The sequence below is a fragment of the Chiloscyllium punctatum genome, chromosome 31, assembly GCF_047496795.1.
Source record: "Chiloscyllium punctatum isolate Juve2018m chromosome 31, sChiPun1.3, whole genome shotgun sequence".
NCBI lineage: Eukaryota > Metazoa > Chordata > Chondrichthyes > Orectolobiformes > Hemiscylliidae > Chiloscyllium > Chiloscyllium punctatum.
In genome coordinates, this window is record NC_092769.1 from 76214552 (window position 1) to 76220697 (window position 6146).

At 46.2% G+C, this 6146-nt stretch overlaps 1 protein-coding gene across 4 annotated transcripts in view; it reads left to right on the forward strand.

Moving 5' to 3' along the window:
* The first annotated feature begins 294 nt into the window (after window positions 1-294).
* The window catches only part of LOC140457120 (phospholipase A and acyltransferase 3-like), a 15250-nt gene continuing 9398 nt past the window's right edge, over window positions 295-6146 (forward strand). The window contains exon 1 of one of the 4 annotated variants that reach the window (XM_072551135.1): window positions 295-477. The gene's annotated coding sequence lies outside the window, so the exon portion shown is untranslated. Of the gene's footprint in view, window positions 478-741; window positions 918-6146 lie in introns of those variants that run through there. The other 3 variants (XM_072551132.1, XM_072551136.1, XM_072551133.1) reach the window with 3 other exon arrangements.

A 6146-nucleotide genomic window follows, 5' to 3' on the forward strand; every position in this document is an offset into this window, starting at 1 on the left:
GCCCAGGGATTGATTGGCGTGATTAATCGTCCTGTCGTAGGTCTGTGGCTGTACTGGGGTCAGTCCGAGTGAGGCTGGGAGGGAAGGGGTTAACAGAGCAGATTCTGAGTGTGATAAAGGTTTCCTTAGCAACTAGCCGAGACCAGTCGGTGAGCTCACTGACTGTCAGATAAAGTTATTCAGAAATAACCCCACGTGCCAACACAGTCAGTGCCTCGGAACAGCTTTGCTTGTGCCCGACCAGGCTGGTGGGGGATGGGGTGGGGGGGGGTGGGGCGGGGAGGTGAGGAGTGTGAGTGAGACGCACACACCATGGTTTCACTGACTGTCAAAGACCTTTCACTTTCACTATTGAGTCATTGTGGAATTTCGAAAGGTTTGTCGAGACTCCCACTCTGAGCAGCTGTCACACTCGGTCCGACTGAGGGACATTATCCCGTTGTCCCCCCATCCTTCAGCAGCCCAACCCCTCCTGAGGTGAGTGCAACGCTCTCTGACCCTACTATTTACACCCCCCTGCTAACGCCTTTACCCCCAGCCTCAGCTCCTGTCCCCGTCCTCCACACCCACCTGGAGACACAACCACCCAGATGTCTGACTGACTGTGGAGGGAGGCGGGGGGGGGGGTTGTTACGGGTGAAGGTGCCCTTGCTGTTGTGGACAACAATCCAGGTCTCCCGACAAGTTTAAAAGTTTCAGGCTCTGTCTCGGAAACTTGGAAAGCCGTTCCCTTTTCTCTCCCGGTGGGCAGGAGGGGGAGAGAGAGAGAGAGAGAAACTGATTTGTGTCAGATGGTGACCATCCAGTAACACGACAAGGAAAACTCGACTCTCAGCAGGAACACAGGAAGTAACTTCTCTTCGGACCCGTTCAGAACAACAGCTTCAGCTCTGTGCTTCACAGACAGGGCTGTGTGGGTTTGTACATTAACACAGGATTAGACTCAGGGCTGTGTGAGTGTGTACATTAACACAGGATTAGACTCAGGGATGTGTGAGTGTGTACATTAACACAGGATTAGACTCAGGGATGTGTGAGTGTGTACATTAACACAGGATTAGACTCAGGAATGTGTGAGTGTGTACATTAACACAGGATTAGACTCAGGGATGTGTGAGTGTGTACATTAACACAGGATTAGACTCAGGGATGTGTGAGTGTGTACATTAACACAGGATTAGACTCAGGGCTGTGTGAGTGTGTACATTAACACAGGATTAGACTCAGGGCTGTGTGAGTGTGTAAATTGACACGGGATTAGACTCAGACAGGGCTGTGTGAGTGTGTACGTTGACATGGGATTAGACTCAGACTGGGCTGTGAGAGTGTGTACATTAACACAGGATTAGACTCACAGAAAGAGCTGTGTGAGTGTGTAAATTGACACAAGATTTGACTCAGAAAGGGCTGTGTGAGTGTGTAAATTGACACGATTAGACTCTCAGACAGGGCTGTGTGAGTGTGTAAATTGACACAGGATTAGACTCTCAGGGCTGTGTGAGTGTGTAAATTGACACGGGGTTAGAGTCAAAGACAGGGCTGTGTGAGTGTGTAACTTGACATGGGATTAGACTGAGACAGGGCTGTGTGTGTAAATTGACACAGGATTAGACTCAGGGCTGTGTGAGTGTGTACATTAACACAGGATTAGACTCAGGGCTGTGAGAGTGTGTAAATTGACACAGAATTAGACTCAGGGCTGTGTGAGTGTGTACATTAACACAGGATTAGATTCAGGGCTGTGTGAGTGTGTAAATTGACACAGGATTAGACTCAGGGCTGTGTGAGTGTGTACATTAACAGGATTAGACTCGGGGCTGTGTGAGTGTGTACATTAACACAGGATTAGACTCGGGGCTGTGTGAGTGTGTACATTAACACAGGATTAGACTCAGGGCTGTATGAGTGTGTACATTAACACAGGATTAGATTCAGGGCTGTGTGAGTGTTTAAATTGACACAGGATTAGACTCAGGGCTGTGTGAGTGTGTACATTAACAGGATTAGACTCGGGGCTGTGTGAGTGTGTACATTAACACAGGATTAGACTCAGGGCTGTGTGAGTGTGTACATTAACACAGGATTAGACTCAGGGCTGTGTGAGTGTGTAAATTGACACAGGATTAGACTCAGGGCTGTGTGAGTGTGTACATTAACACAGGATTAGACTCAGGGCTGTGTGAGTGTGTACATTAACACAGGATTAGACTCAGGGCTGTGTGAGTGTTTAAATTGACAGGATTAGACTCAGGGCTGTGTGAGTGTGTACATTAACACAGGATTAGACTCAGACAGGGCTGTGTGAGTGTGTACATTAACACAGGATTAGACTCAGGGCTGTATGAGTGTGTACATTAACACAGGATTAGATTCAGGGATGTGTGAGTGTGTACATTAACAGGATTAGACTCAGGGCTGTGTGAGTGTGTAAATTGACACAGGATTAGACTCAGGGCTGTGTGAGTGTGTACATTAACAGGATTAGACTCAGGGCTGTGTGAGTGTGTACATTAACACAGGATTAGACTCAGGGCTGTGTGAGTGTGTACATTAACAGGATTAGATTCAGGGCTGTGTGAGTGTGTAAATCGACACAGGATTAGACTCAGGGCTGTGTGAGTGTGTACATTAACAGGATTAGACTCAGGGCTGTGTGAGTGTGTACATTAACACAGGATTAGATTCAGGGCTGTGTGAGTGTGTAAATTGACACAGGATTAGACTCAGGGCTGTGTGAGTGTGTACATTAACAGGATTAGACTCAGGGCAGTGTGAGTGTGTACATTAACAGGATTAGACTCAGGGCTGTGTGAGTGTGTACATTAACAGGATTAGACTCAGGGCTGTGTGAGTGTGTACATTAACAGGATTAGACTCAGGGCTGTGTGAGTGTTTAAATTGACAGGATTAGACTCAGGGCTGTGTGAGTGTGTACATTATCACAGGATTAGACTCAGGGCTGTGTGAGTGTGTACATTAACACAGGATTAGACTCAGGGCTGTGTGAGTGTGTACATTAACAGGATTAGATTCAGGGCTGTGTGAGTGTGTAAATCGACACAGGATTAGACTCAGGGCTGTGTGAGTGTGTACATTAACAGGATTAGACTCAGGGCTGTGTGAGTGTGTACATTAACACAGGATTAGATTCAGGGCTGTGTGAGTGTGTAAATTGACACAGGATTAGACTCAGGGCTGTGTGAGTGTGTACATTAACAGGATTAGACTCAGGGCAGTGTGAGTGTGTACATTAACAGGATTAGACTCAGGGCTGTGTGAGTGTGTACATTAACAGGATTAGACTCAGGGCTGTGTGAGTGTGTACATTAACAGGATTAGACTCAGGGCTGTGTGAGTGTTTAAATTGACAGGATTAGACTCAGGGCTGTGTGAGTGTGTACATTATCACAGGATTAGACTCAGGGCTGTGTGAGTGTGTACATTAACACAGGATTAGACTCAGGGCTGTGTGAGTGTGTAAATTGACACAGGATTAGACTCAGGGCTGTATGAGTGTGTACATTAACAGGATTAGACTCGGGGCTGTGTGAGTGTGTACATTAACACAGGATTAGACTCAGGGCTGTGTGAGTGTGTAAATTGACACAGGATTAGACTCAGGGCTGTGTGAGTGTTTAAATTGACAGGATTAGACTCAAGGCTGTGTGAGTGTGTACATTAACACAGGATTAGATTCAGGGCTGTGTGAGTGTGTAAATTGACACAGGATTAGACTCAGGGCTGTGTGAGTGTTTAAATTGACAGGATTAGACTCAGGGCTGTGTGAGTGTGTACATTAACACAGGATTAGATTCAGGGCTGTGTGAGTGTGTAAATTGACACAGGATTAGACTCAGGGCTGTGTGAGTGTGTACATTAACAGGATTAGACTCGGGGCTGTGTGAGTGTGTACATTAACACAGGATTAGACTCAGGGCTGTGTGAGTGTTTAAATTGACAGGATTAGACTCAGGGCTGTGTGAGTGTGTACATTAACACAGGATTAGACTCAGGGATGTGTGAGTGTGTACATTAACACAGGATTAGACTCAGGGCTGTGTGAGTGTTTAAATTGACAGGATTAGACTCAGGGCTGTGTGAGTGTGTACATTAACACAGGATTAGACTCGGGGCTGTGTGAGTGTGTACATTAACACAGGATTAGACTCAAGGCTGTATGAGTGTGTACATTAACACAGGATTAGATTCAGGGCTGTGTGAGTGTGTAAATTGACACAGGATTAGACTCAGGGCTGTGTGAGTGTGTACATTAACAGGATTAGACTCAGGGCTGTGTGAGTGTGTACATTAACACAGGATTAGACTCAGGGCTGTGTGAGTGTTTAAAATGACAGGATTAGACTCAGGGCTGTGTGAGTGTGTACATTAACACAGGATTAGACTCAGACAGGGCTGTGTGAGTGTGTACATTAACACAGGATTAGACTCAGGGCTGTGTGAGTGTGTACATTAACACAGGATTAGACTCAGGGCTGTGTGAGTGTATACATTAACACAGGATTAGACTCAGACAGGGCTGTGAGAGTGTGTAAATTGACACGGGATTAGACTCAGACAGGGCTGTGAGAGTGTGTAAATTGACAAGGGATTAGACTCACAGACAGGGCTGTGTGAGTGCGTATGTTGACACAGGATTAGACTCACAGGGCTGTGTGTGTGTAAATTGACACGGGGTTAGAGTCAAAGACAGGGCTGTGTGAGTGTGTAACTTGACATGGGATTAGACTGAGACAGGGCTGTGTGTGTAAATTGACACAGGATTAGACTCAGGGCTGTGTGCATGTGTAAATTGACAAGGGATTAGACTCACAGACAGGGCTGTGTGAGTGTGTAAATTGACAAGGGATTAGACACACTGACAGGGCTGTGTGAGTGTGTAAATTGACAAGGGATTAGACTCACAGACAGGGCTGTGTGAGTGTGTAAATTGACAAGGGATTAGACTCACAGACAGGGCTGTGTGAGTGTGTAAATTGACAGGATTAGACTCACAGACGGCTGTGTGAGTGTGTAAATTGACACAGGATTAGACTCTCAGGGCTGTGTGAGTGTGTAAATTGACAAGGGATTAGACTCACAGACAGGGCTGTGAGAGTGTGTAAATTGACAGGATTAGACTCACAGACAGCTGTGTGAGTATGTAAATTGACACAGGATTAGACTCTCAGACAGGGCTGTGTGAGTGTGTAAATTAACACTGGATTAGTCTCAGACAGGGCTGTGTGAGTGTGTACATTGACACAGGATTAGACTCAGGGCTGTGTGAGTGTTTAAATTGACAGGATTAGACTCAGGGCTGTGTGAGTGTGTACATTAACACAGGATTAGACTCGGGGATGTGTGAGTGTGTACATTAACACAGGATTAGACTCAGACAGGGCTGTGAGAGTGTGTAAATTGACATGGGATTAGACTCAGACAGGGCTGTGAGAGTGTGTAAATTGACACGGGATTAGACTCAGACAGGGCTGTGTGAGTGTGTATGTTGACACAGGATTAGACTCACAGGGCTGTGTGTGTGTAAATTGACACGGGGTTAGAGTCAAAGACAGGGCTGTGTGAGTGTGTAACTTGACATGGGATTAGACTGAGACAGGGCTGTGTGTGTAAATTGACACAGGATTAGACTCAGGGCTGTGTGAGTGTGTACATTAACACAGGATTAGACTCGGGGCTGTGTGAGTGTGTAAATTGACACAGGATTAGACTCAGGGCTGTGTGCATGTGTAAATTGACAAGGGATTAGACTCACAGACAGGGCTGTGTGAGTGTGTAAATTGACAAGGGATTAGACTCAGGGCTGTGTGTGTAAATTGACACAGGATTAGACTCAGGGCTGTGTGCATGTGTAAATTGACAAGGGATTAGACTCACAGACAGGGCTGTGTGAGTGTGTAAATTGACACGGGGTTAGAGTCAAAGACAGGGCTGTGTGAGTGTGTAACTTGACATGGGATTAGACTGAGACAGGGCTGTGTGTGTAAATTGACACAGGATTAGACTCAGGGCTGTGTGTGTAAATTGACACAGGATTAGACTCAGGGCTGTGTGCATGTGTAAATTGACAAGGGATTAGACTCACAGACATGGCTGTGTGAGTGTGTAAATCGACAAGGGATTAGACT